Here is a 24,560-nt window from a genome sequence, read left to right as displayed (position 1 = left end):
ATACAAATATTAAGTGATTCTTAGCTGACATTGTATCTAGGTACATCACATACACCGCTACCTGTTACAGCACTGAAAGCCGCGTTCCCATAATGCTCATTAAACAGCAATAAAGGTCTTCAAATTGTCACACTCGAAACTAGAAACGACTTACAAATAACACAGCGTCAGTCAGTCAACACACACACACAAAATTGGAACTCGAAGTCGTATAGGAAAAGCCGATAACAGGACCCGGGGAGACACTTGAACAGTGGGAAATTCAAAACGAACTTCCAAAAAATGTCGATAAATGGCGGTACGGGATGATAACGAAGAACAATCACAGGGAAGGCACATGCCAGTTCGAACCCATGCGATGATAATGCAAACAGCGAATTCTTCAGTGTTAACTGAAGCCTGTTAGATAGCAAACTACGACAATGCAAAAAAAAATCAAGTAATATTTATCCTTAAATTGTTGGAACGGTTAATATTTCACTCTACAGTTTTATATTAGATATATTATTATACTGTAATCGTTAGTTTGTATATTAGTGATGCAGTAAGTTTTATGTCAACAGTAAACGTTATCAAGCAACATGCCTGTGGACTTTCCGTTCAAAAGATACAGATATTAGAATTCAGTAAGTGTAATTTTATTTCTTAAGCCTGAAAAAAACCATATCACATATGGATATTTGCCTGATTGTTAACTATATTATATAAAGCATTTGACTTCAATCGTAAATCACAGTCTCCTCTTTAATTTCGATGTCCAAGTATGTGATGATATCTATCATGATCCGATGCCATATGTCTAATGACCCTAACTAAACGCTCCTATTATGATTATACATATCTGCACGTTTCCTCAACGCATTAAACGTCGGACGAAGGATAATGGTAGTCCGTGAAAGTATTACGAAAACATTATTAGATGTAGCGGCGTGAACTAAAGCAAGCCTGTATCACATTCTTGTAATTGCAAATGTATTCTGATTTTGGTAAAAATTAAATACTTCAAAATCAATCACATACCAGCTACAGTGACTTTTAAACTTAACTCATTATATGTATTTGAAGTGATACTTTCATATCACACTACCTTGGTGCTACAATTTGTTAAATGCACTATACAAATATCAACACAATGTAAACATAGCATGTCACGGAAACTAATTCCAAAACTTTACCGACAGTCAAATGATTTAGGTGAACATCATCATTTCCCGCCATGTTTTATGTTACTCGTGTTTCCATGACTCCTGATAGGATGCACGTTAGTGTAATTGATATGAACATGATATGCTGTTATGAAATTATAACTGACATGATGTACTACATATGTATAACTGGTAGTTTGGTGCACCACATATATATTTGAACCGGCTTTTGCGTTCTCCACGGAGGACAAACAGTTAATACAGCCTTATCTTAATATGTACTCTACTAACCGAATACCAAATAGCAAATTGCCCCGTGCATATTAAAATCACAAACACTGATCCAATTCTGATTAATTTGATCAACTGTTGATCAACTGTCAAAACATATTACATAATCAAGTCGTGTATTGGCCAATTCTAGCCAGGGAACACACACGTCTCTTGTGGACATTTCTTTGAACTATGTACCAATATGGATATTTGATCACAGGGACCTAGGACCTCAACAATTAATCTTCTGATACTTACTGACAGCAGACGCATTCGTGGTACACACAACCAGCACATATATCACAATACATGTTATAGAATTGACATTGATAGAAATGAGTTTTTTTTACACAGGGTAAAATATATTTGTCATGGACATAATTAAACGAGTAGAAAACGGTTTTATAAAAAAATAACCTTGAATTATTATGATCGATATTTTCCCGGTTGATTTATAATATACAATCACACTTCCTTTTGAGGTTATTTATGCGAGTTAAATATATTTGCATTCACTATTATTTATTTTGTTATGCTTAAAGTTTCATGAATTCGTTTCTTATAATTAGTTTCAACATCTTCGTTCCCACACATTCCTCGAGTTTTGTTCTGCCAGTTTTCCTTCCTTTGTACTTAAAGGTTCAGTTCTGTTCCACATGTAGTTGCCTTCCGTTCCAAACAATTAAATTATTTTCGTTCCATTCCGTTAAGACCTTGTTTCGTTTCGTTATTTTCCCGTTTTAGTTGCGTTTCCATTCCTTTTTTCATTCTGTTCCTTTTGTCAAGATGAAAGCTGACACCCTTTTATCATATGCACGATTTTCGCTCATTCTTTAACTTATGCAAAATGTAAATCATCTTTCCGTGCTGATACAGATCAACGACTAGTTAAGTAATGGTCGTACCTTTGCCCATATGATACATGAATCAATAGATATGACACATACATATTTACCTAGATCATGCTACATGTATTATCATCATTACTTTGTCTTTATATATGGTAATTGTATCGTGTAACGATAGTCACAGATGTGCTCAGCACAGTCGACTACAGCCGTCGAACAGCATCTGATTTCATGGATTCATGGGTATATATTTTTAGAAATAACGATGAAAATTGTAAATTAGAAAATCATTATGATTGGGTAGATTTGGTTAGATTTTAAAAAAATCATTGCGATTGGGTAGACAAAATATATCCAGTGTTAATATCATTGACGAGTTCAGAATGAAATAGTATAGGTGACAAAGTAAAAAAGAAAACATGCATGAACTCATATTTCTTTATCTCTAGAAGCCTAAAGAAAATGACTATAGTAGTTCAATGGTACACAAAGACATTCTTATTCTGTGCCAGAATAACACCAAGGAAAAACGTATTTATTGTATGTAGAGACAAAGATGGTAGGAAAATAAATACGGTGTGGTAACAGATGCTCGTTGTTAATGTCTCGCCGTCATATCAACCTGTTTGTGTAATTGTATTTCCTGTTTGGGTAGCATGTGTCGTTAGGATCAAATAATGCATGTAAATGAAACTTTACGTACTCGTAGCTTAATGCAGAAGCTAAATGAAGCTGAAAATATGTCACATCGTTTCACAGTTGAACACGAATCCTGTTTTTAGATGTATTTAAACTGTTAATGAGTATGAACGTATCACAGAGAAATAGAGTTATAAAAACATTGAAGAAATGTATGAATGAATGCTTTGGCTATGGCCACACAAATGTTGTAAGTTAATCTTGATTTCCTGTTCTGATTGGCATCATTGCAAATTCTGTACTTATAATGCTGTACTTTCATATAAGTCCATAACCCCACTCCCAAAAAACAACACCACAGAAAACATTCAGACAACAAATTAAAAGTTTGAAATGAAAGAACACAAGGCGAAGCGAGTATCGGAGCGCCAACAAAATCGTAATTTGGTCTTAAAATCTAGAGATAAATATGAATACATTAATTTAGAAGGAGATTCTTGAACAGTACTGACGGTGTTCTGGAAGGGTTAAATACTTTCTGCTTTATGACGACATCACAAATGCAATCCACATAGCGAGAACTGGGTTAGTGACAACGAACAGTGATATAACTCGAGGAACATATTATTAAGGTGTTTCATACTGAACTCGACTCATCTTAAATATTAGTTGGAAACCAGACCACATGTGAAACTGTAGCGTGTTGCCTTATACATGTGTATGCTACAGAGATATGCTATTTTTTTAGTTTATAGTGATTGCGTGAATAAGATTGTTAAGAAATACGAGGATGAGATTGGGGAGAGCTGTAAGTATTGTTTGGTTAGACCTTTTAGGAGAAACGCGCGGAAGATATTCTGCAGAGTTGTAAAACATTGTTTATACAGATATGGGAAGACTGGTGTGTTCAGAGCTATGGATGTTAGGTTTTAAAAAGACGTGTGGGATGACATTGCACAGGCGGTAGGTTGACATTGTGCGGAGATTGGGAATGGGGTTGTACAAGTACGAAGCATTAACGATAATGCACAGAAAAAATGTGTGGATGGTATGACGCAGAGTTGTATTGAGAATACATACAGTATTTGTGGAGGTAACTTTGTACAGATCTGTGGACATTGTACAACGAGTTAGTGCGAAAAGTGAGATAAGATTGTACGGAATTGTGGTTTGTGGAAATGATATTGAGTAAAATATATTTGGCTATGCTAGTATAAAATGGTGAATAACATTTGGTAGACAGATGTGTGTGAGCTTGTACATAGATGCGTGAGGTGATTGTACAGAAATGTAAGAATGGATTTTTAAAGATTGAGGAAATCAGAATGAATAGTACACTCGATAATATGGATATTGAATTGAGTTGTGTCAGGGGGCCCGTTATTACCTATTTTTGTATAGGAAGAGCTATATATAGTGACATGTTATGTTTAATATTTAATTGTATTGCTACACGCTGTAACAAGTCAGTCACGTACACATAGAGAACACATTCATTGACAAATTATGTTTAGGTACTGAATGTTGTCCATTCCTTCACTTAAATCATCAAGTTTCCAAACAGATTACATTTGCTACTGTTAAGCTTTTGTTTGAAGTTGTGTCTTTTTAAAAAAAAAAATGTACATAGATGTATGTGCCATCTTATATGACAACGGTGCTATATAACGATTTCTTTCATTAATATAAATCTGTGTGGTTATGTCACATTGAACAGTATGCATCACGAGTTAGACATCTGCACAATGAATGTTCAATTAAAGCTTTTCTAAGAAAGTACACATTTCGAATCCAACAGAACATTGCTGCCTAGTTGGACCAGGGCATATTCTTATAATGCACTCAGTTTCAATTTTCATTGTGACGGTTTGTTTTGACTAATTACCATTCCGAATTTCCTCGGAGAACAATTAAATAAAATTTATGGGTTTGCAAAAATACAACACGACCATAAATGTTATATAAAACAAATAGCTAAAAACAAAAATGAAACAGAAACAAGTTGAGAACGTCGTCCATGTATCCACTGTAAAAAAGGTGAAAGCTGAATTTGTCATTTTATGATGCATCATGTTTGTTATTTGATACGGAGACTAATAAAACGAAACTTATTATTTTTTATTATTTTGCTTTTAGATAAAATCTTTAATCTTTAAGAAGGGATTTATGCAATGGGTAGCGTCTTGTAAGGAAGTGCTTACAGGAAGTTCCTCTTACCGTTGTTTTGATTATCAATTTTGCATTAAGATTATGTAATTTCATTTTATTAGGTGTCTTTTGGTGCAGTATTGCTCAGCTGTAGAGGTATTAGATACAGTGTAATTTGCTATTGCTTAAAGGAACAAAACAGGAACGTTATAATAGATAAAAGATCATTTGGTATAATACGTTGCTACAATTGAGAAAATATGACTGTATATCAATATGCATTAATAAACAAGTGCCGCACATAGCAAGAAAGTATCAGTACACTTCCCAAAGCAGACGTGTGCCCTCCCGTACAAATATGATGATATTTGATCAATTAAATATCTCTTGCAGAAAAAATTACTGATTGACTTTATCCGACATTTTATAACGACTTATTACATATGCTTCTAATAACTCTTTCATGTGTATATAATTATATTATCTTGAAACGTTGTATTAACGTTTATCTAGCAATATCATTGCCAAGAGACATGGCATTCGAGTAATACAGAGGTGATTATAATAGCTTTGTATTACTGTGACAAAATGGCTGCCAGGTGTGAAAGCCTGGTAAGGACCGGATGACCTTTTTTCAAAAATTGAATAATAGCGTTGTATTTATGTGCAATTTTTTTAAGTTAAACAAAAGACGTAATTTTAACATCAAATTAAAATAATTGAATGACTGCACATCTAGGCATATTCGATAAAAAAAAAAAAGCTGATTGGAAAATTATCACAAAGAAATGGTACGCTATTGGAACTCTGCTGAACGCCATAACCACAGTGGCACATGAAGCCTTACACTTCAGGAAGACAGTTGCGAAAGTATAATAATTCGTATTACCATTGTTTCCTTACAAAATTAAGATGCCATTCAGCTATTAATGTCATGGGTCAAAATGATGACGTCATTGTTATTAGGACGTCATTAATGTTATTTGTGATACCACTGGACTTCCGTTGGATATGATGCCATACTAACTTTAACAAACGAATACATTGATTATAAATATTTGCGGTACATGAATGTCTTTTACGTCATTAAAAACGATATTCCTCGAACAGTCTAATGTGATCTAAATATCTGCTTCTTACAATAATCTCACGTTATACAAGACGAGGGTAGAAGCGTCAATACCGCTATCGATGTTTTAGGACCGGTGTCATTTTATCACTTTTGTTGCAATTGAAATGTTTGGTTTGTCTTTACTATTGCATTCATGTAAAGTTCGTACTTTGCCTCAGAATAAATGTTTTTTATACAATTTTGTATATTCTCTTTTATGACAATCATCGTCTGGTTTATTTACGGAAAGTGATGAGGACAATGACCGATGTGATGTTAACACGATGTGGTGATTATCGAAAATTCGTTTAAGTATCATTACATCCGGTACCTACTTGTTATTTAGATAGCTTAATGGTTTGCGTCGCCTATAAAATACTGAAATGGTGATTATTTAATTTATGAGTTCCGAACAGCTTGATATTGATTGAAACTAAATATGAACATAATTATAATCCCAACTTATAATCAATCACTATTTTAATAAGGTTTTATGATAAATTTTCAAAATCATTCAGGCTAAAATTTAATGCTTTTGATACTGCAGTAAAAATGATGTCGACCGTGAGGGGAATCACATCTTTCAGGGACACTTCTTTTCCAAACGGCCCACGCTCGAAAATATGATGTAGTACATCTATATTGGCGTTGAGCATGCCACGTCCAAATGCACTACCCTTTTACAGTATTTGATGGCTACGCATGTTCCGCACTTTTGTAATATTTACTGCCTACACATATCCCACGCTTTTACATTATTCGATGCCCACACATTGTCGCACGCTTTGACAATGTTCGGTATTCACACATGCAACAAGCTTTTACAATGATCGATACTCACACATGCAACAAACTTTTAACATGTTCGATGTCCAAACATTCCCCACACTTTTAACATTTTCGTTATCTACACATATCCCACGTTTTTACAATGTTCGATGCCTACACATGTCCCACGTTTTTACAATTTGTGATGCTTACACAAGTCTAACGTTTTTACAATATGTGATACTTACACAGGTCTAACGTTTTAACAATATTTGATACTCACACATGTCCGAAGCTTTTATAATATTCGATACCTACACATGAACCCTGCTTTCGTAATATTCGATGCCTATACATGTCCCACGTTTTTACAATATTCGATGCATACACATGTCCATCGCTTTAACAATATTCCCCTGCTTTTATAATATTCGATGCCTACACATGTCCCCTGCTTTTATAATATTCGATGTCTACACACGTCCCACGTTTTAACAATGTCAGATGACTACACATGTCCCACGCTTTTACAATGTCAGATGACTACACATGTCCCACGCTTTGTCCCACGTTTTCACAAGGTCAGATGACTACACATGTCCCACGATTTTACAATGTCAGATGACTACACATGTCCCACGTTTTTACAATGTCAGATGACTACACATGTCCCACGTTTTTACAATGTCAGATGCCTAAACATGTCCCACGTTTTTACAATGTCAGATGCCTACACATGTCCCACGTTTTTACAATGTCAGATGACTACACATGTCCCACGTTTTTACAATGTCAGATGACTACACATGTCCCACGTTTTTACAATGTCAGATGACTACACATGTCCCACGTTTTTACAATGTCAGATGACTACACATGTCCCACGTTTTTACAATGTCAGATGACTACACATGTCCCACGTTTTTACAATGTCAGATGACTACACATGTCCCACGTTTTTACAATGTCAGATGACTACACATGTCCCACGTTTTTACAATGTCAGATGACTACACATGTCCCACGTTTTTACAATGTCAGATGACTACACATGTCCCACGTTTTTACAATGTCAGATGACTACACATGTCCCACGTTTTTACAATGTCAGATGACTACACATGTCCCACGTTTTTACAATGTCAGATGACTACACATGTCCCACGTTTTTACAATGTCAGATGACTACACATGTCCCACGTTTTTACAATGTCAGATGACTACACATGTCCCACGTTTTTACAATGTCAGATGACTACACATGTCCCACGTTTTTACAATGTCAGATGACTACACATGTCCCACGTTTTTACAATGTCAGATGACTACACATGTCCCACGTTTTTACAATGTCAGATGACTACACATGTCCCACGTTTTTACAATGTCAGATGACTACACATGTCCCACGTTTTTACAATGTCAGATGACTACACATGTCCCACGTTTTTACAATGTCAGATGACTACACATGTCCCACGTTTTTACAATGTCAGATGACTACACATGTCCCACGTTTTTACAATGTCAGATGACTACACATGTCCCACGTTTTTACAATGTCAGATGACTACACATGTCCCACGTTTTTACAATGTCAGATGACTACACATGTCCCACGTTTTTACAATGTCAGATGACTACACATGTCCCACGTTTTTACAATGTCAGATGACTACACATGTCCCACGTTTTTACAATGTCAGATGACTACACATGTCCCACGTTTTTACAATGTCAGATGACTACACATGTCCCACGTTTTTACAATGTCAGATGACTACACATGTCCCACGTTTTTACAATGTCAGATGACTACACATGTCCCACGTTTTTACAATGTCAGATGACTACACATGTCCCACGTTTTTACAATGTCAGATGACTACACATGTCCCACGTTTTTACAATGTCAGATGACTACACATGTCCCACGTTTTTACAATGTCAGATGACTACACATGTCCCACGTTTTTACAATGTCAGATGACTACACATGTCCCACGTTTTTACAATGTCAGATGACTACACATGTCCCACGTTTTTACAATGTCAGATGACTACACATGTCCCACGTTTTTACAATGTCAGATGACTACACATGTCCCACGTTTTTACAATGTCAGATGACTACACATGTCCCACGTTTTTACAATGTCAGATGACTACACATGTCCCACGTTTTTACAATGTCAGATGACTACACATGTCCCACGTTTTTACAATGTCAGATGACTACACATGTCCCACGTTTTTACAATGTCAGATGACTACACATGTCCCACGTTTTTACAATGTCAGATGACTACACATGTCCCACGTTTTTACAATGTCAGATGACTACACATGTCCCACGTTTTTACAATGTCAGATGACTACACATGTCCCACGTTTTTACAATGTCAGATGACTACACATGTCCCACGTTTTTACAATGTCAGATGACTACACATGTCCCACGTTTTTACAATGTCAGATGACTACACATGTCCCACGTTTTTACAATGTCAGATGACTACACATGTCCCACGTTTTTACAATGTCAGATGACTACACATGTCCCACGTTTTTACAATGTCAGATGACTACACATGTCCCACGTTTTTACAATGTCAGATGACTACACATGTCCCACGTTTTTACAATGTCAGATGACTACACATGTCCCACGTTTTTACAATGTCAGATGACTACACATGTCCCACGTTTTTACAATGTCAGATGACTACACATGTCCCACGTTTTTACAATGTCAGATGACTACACATGTCCCACGTTTTTACAATGTCAGATGACTACACATGTCCCACGTTTTTACAATGTCAGATGACTACACATGTCCCACGTTTTTACAATGTCAGATGACTACACATGTCCCACGTTTTTACAATGTCAGATGACTACACATGTCCCACGTTTTTACAATGTCAGATGACTACACATGTCCCACGTTTTTACAATGTCAGATGACTACACATGTCCCACGTTTTTACAATGTCAGATGACTACACATGTCCCACGTTTTTACAATGTCAGATGACTACACATGTCCCACGTTTTTACAATGTCAGATGACTACACATGTCCCACGTTTTTACAATGTCAGATGACTACACATGTCCCACGTTTTTACAATGTCAGATGACTACACATGTCCCACGTTTTTACAATGTCAGATGACTACACATGTCCCACGTTTTTACAATGTCAGATGACTACACATGTCCCACGTTTTTACAATGTCAGATGACTACACATGTCCCACGTTTTTACAATGTCAGATGACTACACATGTCCCACGTTTTTACAATGTCAGATGACTACACATGTCCCACGTTTTTACAATGTCAGATGACTACACATGTCCCACGTTTTTACAATGTCAGATGACTACACATGTCCCACGTTTTTACAATGTCAGATGACTACACATGTCCCACGTTTTTACAATGTCAGATGACTACACATGTCCCACGTTTTTACAATGTCAGATGACTACACATGTCCCACGTTTTTACAATGTCAGATGACTACACATGTCCCACGTTTTTACAATGTCAGATGACTACACATGTCCCACGTTTTTACAATGTCAGATGACTACACATGTCCCACGTTTTTACAATGTCAGATGACTACACATGTCCCACGTTTTTACAATGTCAGATGACTACACATGTCCCACGTTTTTACAATGTCAGATGACTACACATGTCCCACGTTTTTACAATGTCAGATGACTACACATGTCCCACGTTTTTACAATGTCAGATGACTACACATGTCCCACGTTTTTACAATGTCAGATGACTACACATGTCCCACGTTTTTACAATGTCAGATGACTACACATGTCCCACGTTTTTACAATGTCAGATGACTACACATGTCCCACGTTTTTACAATGTCAGATGACTACACATGTCCCACGTTTTTACAATGTCAGATGACTACACATGTCCCACGTTTTTACAATGTCAGATGACTACACATGTCCCACGTTTTTACAATGTCAGATGACTACACATGTCCCACGTTTTTACAATGTCAGATGACTACACATGTCCCACGTTTTTACAATGTCAGATGACTACACATGTCCCACGTTTTTACAATGTCAGATGACTACACATGTCCCACGTTTTTACAATGTCAGATGACTACACATGTCCCACGTTTTTACAATGTCAGATGACTACACATGTCCCACGTTTTTACAATGTCAGATGACTACACATGTCCCACGTTTTTACAATGTCAGATGACTACACATGTCCCACGTTTTTACAATGTCAGATGAATACACATGTCCCACGTTTTTACAATGTCAGATGATTACACATGTTCCACGTTTTCACAATGTCAGATGACTACACATGTTCCACGTTTTCACAATGTCAGATGATTACACATGTCCCACGTTTTTACAATGTCAGATGATTACACATGTTCCACGTTTGCACAATGTCAGATGACTACACATGTTCCACGTTTTTACAATGTCAGATGATTACACATGTTCCACGTTTGCACAATGTCAGATGACTACACATGTTCCACGTTTTCACAATGTCAGATGATTACACATGTCCCCCGTTTTTACAATGTCAGATGACTACACATGTTCCACGTTTTCACAATGTCAGATGACTACACATGTTCCACGTTTTCACAATGTCAGATGACTTCACATGTCCCACGTTTTCACAATGTCAGATGACTACACATGTCCCACGTTTTCACAATGTCAGATGCCTACACATGTCCCACGTTTTTAAAATGTCAGATGACTACACATGTACAACGCCTTTACAATGTCAGATGATTACACATGGCCCCCGTTTTTACAATGTCAGATGATGACTTCACATGTCCCACGTTTTAACAATGTCAGATGACTACACATGTTCCACGGTTTCACAATGTCAGATGATTACACATGTTCCACGTTTGCACAATGTAAGATGACTACACATGTTCCACGTTTTTATAATGTCAGATGAATACACATGTCCCACGTTTTTACAATGTCAGATGACTACACATGTCCCACGTTTTTACAATGTCAGATGACTACACATGTCCCACGTTTTTACAATGTCAGATGACTACACATGTCCCACGTTTTTACAATGTCAGATGACTACACATGTCCCACGTTTTTACAATGTCAGATGACTACACATGTCCCACGTTTTTACAATGTCAGATGACTACACATGTCCCACGTTTTTACAATGTCAGATGACTACACATGTCCCACGTTTTTACAATGTCAGATGACTACACATGTCCCACGTTTTTACAATGTCAGATGACTACACATGTCCCACGTTTTTACAATGTCAGATGACTACACATGTCCCACGTTTTTACAATGTCAGATGACTACACATGTCCCACGTTTTTACAATGTCAGATGACTACACATGTCCCACGTTTTTACAATGTCAGATGACTACACATGTCCCACGTTTTTACAATGTCAGATGACTACACATGTCCCACGTTTTTACAATGTCAGATGACTACACATGTCCCACGTTTTTATAATGTCAGATGACTACACATGTCCCACGTTTTTACAATGTCAGATGACTACACATGTCCCAGGTTTTTACAATGTCAGATGACTACACATGTCCCAGGTTTTTACATGGTCAAAGGACTACACATGTCCCACGTTTTTACAATGTCAGATGACTACACATGTCCCACGTTTTTACAATGTCAGATGGCTACACATGTCCCACGTTTTTATAATGTCAGATGAATACACATGTCCCACGTTTTTACAATGTCAGATGAATACACATGTTCCACGTTTTTACAATGTCAGATGACTACACATGTCACACGTTTTTACAATGTCAGATGACTACACATGTCCAAGGTTTTTACAATGTCAGATGACTACACATGTCCCTCGTTTTTTCAATGTCAGATGACTACACATGTCCCACGTTTTCACACTGTCAGATGACTACACATGTCCCACATTTTTACAATGTCAGATGACTACACATGTCCCACATTTTTATAATGTCAGATGACTACACATGTCCCACATATGTCAGATGACTAGACATGTCCCACGTTTTCACAATGTCAGATGACTACACATGTCCCACATTTTTATAATGTCAGATGACTACACATGTCCCACATTTTTACAATGTCAGATGACTACACATGTCACACGTTTTTACAATGTCAGATGACTACACATGTTCCACGTTTTTATAATGTCAGATGACTACACATGTCCCCCATTTTTATAATGTCAGATGACTACACATGTCCCACATATGTCAGATGACTAGACATGTCCCACGTTTTCACAATGTCAGATGACTACACATGTCCCACGTTTTCACAATGTCAGATGACTACACATGTTCCACGTTTTTACAAGGTCAGATGATTACACATGTCCCACGTTTGTACAATGTCAGATGACTTCACATGTACAACGCCTTTACAATGTCAGATGACTCTACATGTCAGATGACTACACATGTCCCAGGTTTTTACAGTGTCAGATGACTACACATGTCCCACGTTTTTACAATGTCAAAGGACTACACATGTCCCAGGTTTTTACAATGTCAGATGACTATACATGTCCCACGTTTTTACAATGTCAGATGACTTCAGATGTACAACGCCTTTACAATGTCAGATGACTCTACATGTCAGATGACTACACATGTCCCAGGTTTTTACAATGTCAGATGACTATACATGTCCCACGTTTTTACAATGTCAGATGACTTCAGATGTACAACGCCTTTACAATGTCAGATGACTCTACATGTCAGATGACTACACATGTCCCAGGTTTTTACAATTTCAGATGACTACACATGTCCCACGTTTTTATAATGTCACACATGTCCCACGTTTTTACAATGTCAGATGATTACACATGTCCCACGTTTTTACAATGTCAGATGACTTCACATGTCCCACGTTTTTATAATGTCAGATGACTACACATGTCCCCCATTTTTATAATGTCAGATGACTACACATGTCCCACATTTTTATAATGTCAGATGACTACACATGTCCCACATTTTTATAATGTCAGATGACTACACATGTCCCACATTTTTACAATGTCAGATGACTACACATGTCCCAGGTTTTTACAATTTCAGATGACTACACATGTCCCACGTTTTTACAATGTCAGATGACTTCACATGTACAACGCCTTTACAATGTCAGATGACTCTACATGTCAAGCGCCTTTACATGGCAGATGACTACACATGTCCCACGTTTTTACAATGTCAGATGAATACACATGTTCCACGTTTTTACAATGTCAGATGACTACACATGTCCCACATTTTGACAATATCCGATGCCAACACATATCCCGCGTTTTTACCATATTCGATTCCTACAATTGTCCCAGGCTTTTTCAATGTTCGATGCTCACACCTGCTCCACGCTTTTACAACATTCGATAAATGTGCTGGTCTGAATCTGTTACACTATTTGACACATACACGTGCTCACGCTTTCTTGATATTTGCTATATTTGTACCTACACATGCCCTACGACTTTACAATAACCGTTGCCAACATATTTACTTTGGTTTATTTACCTCAATGTCTGCGCGTGTGTTTATCCAAGGATATGACCATTTCTTTTTGTGATGATTATATGATATTACATCCCCATGTTACATACACTCGGTGTGTTTTGCTCTGTATTACAATATTCAAATTAGAAATTAAAAACATATCTTCCATGTTCATGTTCCAGTCGTAAACAGACGTATAATGTACCAGTCTGTAATTGCTGTTATACAGCAGAAAACATATAGTTTCATACATTTGTACGTTTTGACAATTGTTTCCGCACGGCAATGATAAAACTCATTCTTGTGTTGAGTGATTTACCAGCAAGTCATTTTATGAGAAAGAAAAATGTGAAAAGATTTAATCTTTGTACAGGTGCCCTGTTAGGTGTCTATTCCGATCGAAGCCAGTGTCATGATGTTATGTTTGAATCTGATTTATTTTCTTCTGTTTTCTATACTCTGGTTTTTGCCCGTTTCTATACTTATAACAAGACTCGAGCGACTTGTCAAAAAAAGAAACGTTGTAACGGCACGATTTCTCACCCCGACACGATTTCTCACCCAGGTGAGAAATCGTGCTATAATTATTTTATTTTTTTGTAGCTGATTTATGTTAAAACCAATTCTACGTCTTTTAAATAGGAAATCTTAATAGGAAAATAGGTAACCTAGTAAAATGATTTTTTGTTATTTTTAACAACAAAATAAACAAGATAAAAAAAGCTATTTTCATATAATTTAGTAAAAGAACATGAAATGATGAGAGCGATCGTTTTTTTTTTTATAATTTCTATACTTTATTATGATGATTACCTCAATGTTTGTTTGATATGACACACTCATAGATATTATTTATTAATCTAAATTATTTATGAAGTTTATAGGAAAAATGTCTACAACAATAGTTGTGATATAATATTAAAAATGTCATTTGATAAGCGCAGAAAGAATTAAATTGAATACATTTTAAGCAGTCTATAATACATTGTAATGTAATAATAATAGCATTAACAATATATGGAATAGAAGCATACTATTTATTTTACTTTTTTTTCCAGTTTGAATGACAAAATCAGCATTGATTTAGTTGAACTAACCGTTTTTTGGAAATTCCGGTACTTCTAATGTTGAACGGTGAAGGTTTTTTGATACATGTATCACCAAGTCACGTTTTAAAACATCTGTTCTTTCAATGACGTGTGCTGTGAGAAATAAAACGTTTTGTCTAAAATGTGAAGATAGATATCCTGATAAACTTCCTTAGCTGATGGGGGAAAGAGGGATCACACTGAAAGCTACAAGTTTATCAATTGTTTTTGGAAAATAATTTTGACACACGATAATTAGTGTATAGAGTTTGCGTGATTCTATTCTGAAATAGTCTGTTTGATTTTAAGTAAATGATAGCCGATATTTGTGCTTCCCGTGCAGTAGGTTTAATCGTGTTGTTTCATGATCTTAGTATTTACATTGACGAATTATGAACACACTCTGTCAAATATCTATACTTAATTAAACAGATTTCTTACTAACTTAAATAATGTTTTTTCCTTGTATCACATATATAAATATCGTTTTGTTTCTTCTCTATTATAGCTATCTCACATAACGTTTCATACTTTTGTTTATACATGTACTGTATTAAAATCAATTTGAATAAACATTACATATTATAAATAACCCAGATCCTTTCTATTCAATATAATTCAAAATTTGCCAAGCCCATTTTTTTCAATAAAATTAACATCAACATATTTGAATCCTATCTGAGTCGACATCTGATGTATGTTTAAATAAAAAATAAAGAACATCTTTATAATATAATTTGAAAATTAATAATGTCTTAGTGAACTTCGTACATAAAACAGTATAATATGCTACACTAACAGTGTTAAGGTGAGCTTTGCATGTTCACATAGATCAAAGGGATATACAGAAATGTAGAATTAAATTATTATGTATATAAGACGAAGAGATGAACTGCAAAGTCAAACAAATTTAAATAGAAACAAATACAATATTTAAGTGAAATTTGTAGTAAGAACATGTGATAAGTTACCTGATCAAAATGTACCTCGTATATAAAATAAATGAGATCTACACAATGTACTTGAGCGCGATAGACGATACAATGAACTAAAATGTCAAGTGTTCCTATGTTACCAGATATTTCACAAACAATACAAGACGCAGATTGAGATAAACTGTAGGAATACACAGCATGCAATCTTGCTAATTCGTAGAGTGTGTTCACACACTGTGTTATTTAATGTCATGCTCAGAGGATGAGGTCATAACACTAGTACATGGTCCATGCGACATGGTAAGCTACAATGACAAACTCGATCACCTTAATAAGAGGCCAACTCCACGGGAAGAAAATACATGGGAGACTAACTAGACAATGAAATAGTTTTCAATTACTGTAACGGAGTTAAAGTCAGTGACAGACAGAAAGCAGATAACCGAACTATAACAAATATACATGGCTATGTACAGAACATACAGACAAGATTGATTAAAAAGGAATCGTTGTAATAATTTACAGGACGGCTAAGCTATCACTAGAGACGCGTACACCCGCCAAAAGTAGTCCGCCCAGCATCCCTAGGGCTCTTTATTTGGTATGGAGACAAATAGGAGAACAAACCTACCTCGATCTGAAGCATCCGTTGTCATTTAAAATGGTTGACTGTCTTCAGCGTCTAAATTCAATGAAACAAATGTCTTTTAGGGCGACTCTGTTGAGCTCTCGGTTAGGCGTCGACAGCTAGAGGATGAGGAATAGATAGGACGATATACTTTATCACCTCGTCTGTATGTCTGTCTTTCTGTCTGTCCCGACTCTTTGAAGAGATCTCACAGTTCCAAATTCCTTTACGAAACTATCACACAGCTTCTACTGTTGATCCGAAACGAGAAAATCGCACAATGAAAGTTTCTCGCAGAAAGTAATATGGTTAGGTAAATATTTAATGGGTAGTTCCCCCAGTCTGAGAGTGCCTAACAGGGCAGACCAATTATAGTCATTATTCCTCAATTTGCCACCTTTGGAAGGAACAGAGAGAACAAAGATATACCACGTGATTTAGGCTCAAGCATCCCAGATTTCTGTTTGAATATCGAGCTTCTGGTTGATAGTTGCCGCAAGGTGTTCGTCTATTTTGCAGTGCATATGGTACGACCTGTTTCAAAACTTTTAAGGAGTCAGATTCAATGCAAATTTTTACTCCTAAGGTATATTGCTCAATTGATCACAGTGGCGATCAGAATTGTACTTTGCTATATGTGCAAGACCTAATGTCGATATCCCTTGTTTAGTAGGACTGGTCACATAACACGCGATCCCCGCGGTATATACACTTATATTTCCAAAACCTACACACTGCCATTGGTAGCCTACCAGTAAGGCTGACCATTCAACGAGTTGGCGTCTATTAATTATTCAAAACAGTCGGTTAACGCTGAAGTTTTCTTTTCTTTCTGACACCAGTGTTAGACTATCTCTCTCCTGTACCCTATACCCTATACAATAGAGTTTTGATCGATGGTTGGTCCTAGTGTGTTTATCTAATATGTTTCCTCGCCATGAGTAGTCAGTTTTCATTTCCTGCGAATCGCAGATCTTTATTAGATATATATTGAAACCATCTTTTAGTATTTGTTCGGGCACTCTCAAATATGATTAAATCCCAATAACCTGATCAATCAACGTAGCCGATATTTCTTTGTTGATAAATATCATCAAATAATAGTCGATTCCCGTCTGACAGAAGCCAGAGACACGTGCCAGCCTCTTCTATGATTCAATATCGCTCCTGTTTCGGAACTTTGTCTCACATACGAGTAGGTCCTAAAACATGCTAATATCCGGTCCCCGCTTCTAATTAAAACCCAAATTGTAGCCGAAATTTGATTAAATGTAGATGTTGTTCTGCCCGATGTATAGAGACGTTAGCCCAATAGCAGTGTAAAGAATAGGTTTACTGCCACATAATTTCCTGGAGAATTTCTCTCCGCTTTGCCTTACGGGCACCTGTTATGTGGCGACACTATAGACTGATCAAAACACACAAGTATTACATTCTGATAATATGATATCGCCAGGTTTGCAGGCAACGATCGCGATAGCAGTGTATACCGCCCAATGCAATTGTTTCACACAGCTAAATACAGGGTTATATTGGATCATCTGATTAGAACAGCGCTGGGCCAAAGTACAAATTGGGAGGACCATATCTTTACCGATATCAAACATCTTCTCTCTTAAAACATAGCTATTATATGAGGCTAGAAAGGAGTAGGCGCGCGGAGGGCGGGCAGAATAGGTCACAGAGCTTAGCAAGAACTTGTACGTCTATAAATGCTTTAGTCAAATATTGTTAGATAACATTTCCGCTGTTTATATACTGTTTAACTGGCTTGCTTTGGAGCATTTCTATTATCTTTAATATAGTGTTATTTCATAACTGTTGCAAATGTAAAAAAAAAAAAAATACAGTTCGATTTTTTACATTTTGTAAATGAAGCTAGCTAGTCATATGATTGGTACGTACATGTACACATATTGTATATCTATTATGTCAACGATACCAAAGTATGTCCTGCATCCAGTATGTTTTCAATGTGCATTGAAATACACGAAGTAGATAATGTATGAATGATGAATACATTTATGATTTATATAAGACCATAAGCAAACTTACGTCAAATAAACGGATCTAATATAAGTACCCCTAGCTATATGTGTATACCGAGCATTTAACCTATTCAATGTAAACATTGATCTAAGTATAAGTAAACAATATCAAGTTTTAACCAGGGGGGTCCTTTGTCGTATTCATATTTTTTATCAATTGAGAAAGAGTACGATAGTATCCCCATACTTTTAACTCGGGATTTTAATTATAGACAATAAAGTGTGGGATTTTTTTTGGTTTTAAAAGACAATGACTTCCAGGAAATGTACTTTCCTGAATGTCTATTTGAAAAACAAAACAAAAAATAAAAACCTGTAAACATAAATAATTCGTAATGTTGACCTTAACTACATATGATTCTTTTAGTATGAAGGTTATTAGGGTATCAAAACAAAGATTTATTGATTTCATGAAAGCCACAATAATTACATTTTTGTTTTCTATTGGCAGCTTCCTATTCCCTTTCTTGACCCTGTAATTTGAATTACATACACTCCGTTTAACGATAATAACTTATAATATACAATTTTAGGATACTCACACATTCTTCCGAAATCCCAATTGTAGTTAATAATTCAAACATAAGTTATACGCTTTACTAAATTTGTAGCCTCCTGGCATACTCAAGCTAACCATGCTGATTATAAGATTCATCTGCACGTGAGTAATGATGGGGGTCGGACATATTCGCTTGTTTTACGAGCGCGCAGCAAACAACATTTACTAGACCATGGCCATGGACGCTATAGAACGGGACCTCGCATAAAGATGGCATGTCCACTTGTCGATGAAATGCAGTCGAAAGGCCTCTATCTGTATGCTTCTATTGTATTCACTGCATGTTCCAGTTCTAATAAATCCCCCTATTGAATTATGCGTACGCGCTGTAACAAATGATTCGCATGCATGTGCACCGAGGCTGATCACTTGTTTTGTAGAGATTCGCCTTTTCTCTTCATAAGATTACTTTCCAATACAAAACAGTAATTCAGAGCGGGTTGTCAATATTGTTGAAATATCCTAAATCGTTTATGAACAACTCTGAACTAATAAAATTGTTATTATAGTGTGCCTCCTAATAAACTACGCGTTTTACGGGTATCGAATTAGGCTACTTATTATTGATTCTGATATAAAATACCTATCCACTATGTTGTGTTTATAACGTTATAGCTATTATCTTACCAAACCCTCAAGCTTATTTCTGTTTACAGGTTTTGAGATTGTCGCGAAAAAAAAGTGAGCCATAAATAGCTTAAAGGGATTTAAAAACCTATTTCCGATTATGTTGTTACTTTTTAATTTCTTTTTGTGTATATTTATCTATTTTGGGATACTTTTATTTTTTCCTTTTTTGTTTGTTTCTGCAATTGACGTCATTAGGTAAAGAAATAGGGAAGGACCATAGAGCGCTGAAACGTTTCCTGGTTAAACCGCAAGCGTTAGAGTACAAGTATGTATGCACCCTTCTGACAGAAACGTTTTCTTTCCAAAATAGTTAAAAAAAAAAAAATGTATGTGGAATTTATTTAATGTGTATTAATACAAACCTAATTAATTGATGAATAATACAGGTAACATTTATTTCCCACGTAAAACGCCGAGAAAAAGTATTACTGATGACACATGTGAGGGGCATTTTGCATTGATGTTACATATTTAGTATTATTTGTGAACGAATATTTCTAAACATGTTCGGCTTTATCTGTTGTTGTTTTAACTTATGAAGTAACACTTCACTGCTGTTACTTGGGAGGTAACACTGTTTTAAGCATGTGTGATAGCATTTGATCAATGTTGTCAAATACAATATGTATAAGGTGACATTTAATTAGCATTTTCTAACTGTTGTCACATATAAAGAACCATTTAATTGACTGTTGTAACATGTGTAATAGCATTTGCTCATTGTTGTCACATGTAAAGAACCATTTAATGGACTGCTGTAACATGTGTGATAGCATTTGCTCATTGCTGTTACATGTAAAGAACCATTTAATGGACTGTTGTAACATGTGTGATAGCATTTGCTCATTGTTGTCACATATAAAGAACCATTTAATTGACTGTTGTAACATGTGTAATAGCATTTTCTCATTGTTGTCACATATAAAGAACCATTTACTAGACTGCTGTAACATGTGTGATAGCATTTGCTCATTGTTGTCAAATATAAAGAACCATTTAATTGACTGTTGTAACATGTGTGATAGCATTTTCTCATTGTTGTCACATATAAAGAACCATTTAATTGACTGTTATAACATGTGTAATAGCATTTTCTCATTGTTGTCACCTATAAAGAACCATTTAATTGACTGTTGTAACATGCGTGATAGCATTTCCTAATTGTTGTCCCATATAAAGAACCATTTAATTGACTGCTGTAACATGTGTGAGAGCATTTGCTCATTGTTGTCACATATAAAGAACCATTTAATGGACTGTTGTAACATGTGTAATAGGATTTTCTCATTGTTGTCACATATAAAGGACCATTTAATGGACTGCTGTTACATGTGTGACAGCATTTTCTCATTGTTGTCATATATAAAGAACCATTTAATTGACTGCTGTAACATGTGTGATAGCATTTCCTAATTTTTGTCACATATAAAGAACCATTTAATTGACTGTTATAACATGTGTAATAGCATTTTCTCATTGTTGTCACATATAAAGAACCATTTAATGGACTGTTGTAACATGTGTAATAGGATTTTCTCATTGTTGTCACATATAAAGAACCATTTAATTGACTGTTGTTACATGTGTAATAGCATTTTCTCATTGTTGTGACATATAAAGAACCATTTAATGGACTGCTGTTACATGTGTGATAGCATTTTCTCATTGTTGTCAAATACAATATGTATAAGGTGACATTTAATTGACTGTTGTAACATGCGTGATAGCATTTTCTCATTGTTGTGAAATATAAAGAACCATTTAATGGACTGCTGTAGCATGTGTGAAGGTGACATTTAATTGACTATTGTAACATGTGTAATAGCATTCTCTCATTGGTGTCACATATAAAGAACCGTTTAATTGACTGTTGTAACATGCGTGATAGCATTTTCTCATTGTTGTCAAATACAATATGTATAAGGTGACATTTAATTGACTATTGTAACATGTGTAATAGCATTTTCTCATTGTTGTCACCTATAAAGAACCATTTAATTGACTGTTGTAACATGTGTAATAGCATTTTCTCATTGTTGTCACCTATAAAGAACCATTTAATTGACTGCTGTAACATGTGTGATAGCATTTACTCATTGGTGTCACATATAAAGAACCGTTTAATTGACTGTTGTAACGTGTGTAATAGCATTTTCTCATTGGTGTCGTATATAAAGAACCATTTAATCGACTGCTGTAACATGTGTGATAGCATTTACTCATTGGTGTCACATATAAAGAACCGTTTAATTGACTGTTGTAACGTGTGTAATAGCATTTTCTCATTGGTGTCGCATAGAAGAAACCATTTAATTGACTGTTGTAACATGTGTAATAGCATTTTCTCATTGGTGTCGCATATAAAAAACCATTTAATTGACTGTTGTAACATGCGTGATAGCATTTTCTCATTGTTGTCACATATAAAGAACCATTTAATTGACTGTTGTAACATGGGTGATAGCATTTCTTAATTGTTGTCCCATATAAAGAACCATTTAATTGACTGTTGTAACATGTGTAATAGCATTTTTTCATTGGTGTCGCATATAAAGAACCATTTAATTGACTGTTGTAACATGCGTGATAGCATTTCCTAATTGTTGTCCCATATAAAGAACCATTTAATTGACTGCTGTAACATGTGTGATAGCATTTTCTCATTGGTGTCGTATATAAAGAACCATTTAATTGACTGTTGTAACATGTGTAATAGCATTTTCTCATTGGTGTCACATGTAAAGAACCATTTAATGGACTGTTGTAACATGTGTAATAGCATTTTCTCATTGGTGGCGCATATAAAGAACCATTTAATGGACTGTTGTAAGATGCGTGATAGCATTTCCTAATTGGTGTCACATATAAAGAACCATTTAATTGACTGTTGTAACAAGTGTAATAGCATTTTCTTATTGGTGTCGCATATAAAGAACCATTTAATTGAATGTTGTAACATGCGTGATAGCATTTTCTCATTGTTGTCACATATAAAGAACCATTTAATTGACTGCTGTAACATGCGTGATAGCATTTTCTCATTGGTGTCACATGTAAAGAACCATTTAATGGACTGTTGTAACATGTGTAATAGCATTTTCTCATTGGTGTCGCATATAAAGAACCATTTAATTGACTGTTGTAAGATGCGTGATAGCATTTTCTCATTGCTGTCACATATAAAGAACCATTTTATTGACTGCTGTAACATGCGTGATAGCATTTCCTAATTGTTGTCACATATAAAGAACCATTTAATGGACTGCTGTAACATGTGTGATAGCATTTGCTCATTGCTGTTACATGTAAAGTACCATTTAATGGACTGTTGTAACATGTGTGATAGCATTTGCTCATTGCTGTTACATGTAAAGAACCATTTAATGGACTGCTGTAACATGTGTGATAGCATTTGCTCATTGCTGTTACATGTAAAGAACCATTTAATGGACTTGTCACATATAAAGAACCATTTAATTGGCTGTTGTAACATGTGTAATAGCAATTTCTCATTGTTCTCAGATATAAAGAACCATTTAATTGACTCTTGTAACATGTGTAATAGCATTTTCCCATTGGTGTCGCATATAAAGAACCATCATTGTTGTCACATATAAAGAACCATCTAATTGACTGTTGTAACATGTGTAATAGCAATTTCTCATCGTTGTCAGATATAAAGAACCATTTAATTGACTGTTGTAACATGTGTAATAGCAATTTCTCATTGTTGTCAGATATAAAGAACCATTTAATTGACTGCTGTAACATGTGTGATAGCATTTTCTCATTGTTGTCACATATAAAGAACCATTCAATTGACTGTTGTAACTTGTGTAATAGCATTTTCTCATTGTTGTCACATATAAAGAACCATTTAATTGACTGCTGTAACATGTGTGATAGCATTTACTCATTGGTGTCACATATAAAGAACCATTTAATTGACTGTTGGAACATGTGAAATAGCATTTTCTCATTGGTGTCGCATCTAAAGAACCATTTATTGACTGTTGTAACATGGGTGATAGCATGTCCTAATTGTTGTCACATATAAAGAACCATTTAATTGACTGCTGTAACATGTGTGATAGCATTTTCTCATTGGTGTCACATATAAAGAACCATTTAATTGACTGTTG

The sequence above is a fragment of the Mizuhopecten yessoensis genome, unplaced genomic scaffold, assembly GCF_002113885.1.
Source record: "Mizuhopecten yessoensis strain PY_sf001 unplaced genomic scaffold, ASM211388v2 scaffold8231, whole genome shotgun sequence".
NCBI classification, from domain to species: domain Eukaryota; kingdom Metazoa; phylum Mollusca; class Bivalvia; order Pectinida; family Pectinidae; genus Mizuhopecten; species Mizuhopecten yessoensis.
This window is presented reverse-complemented; position numbering follows the sequence as displayed.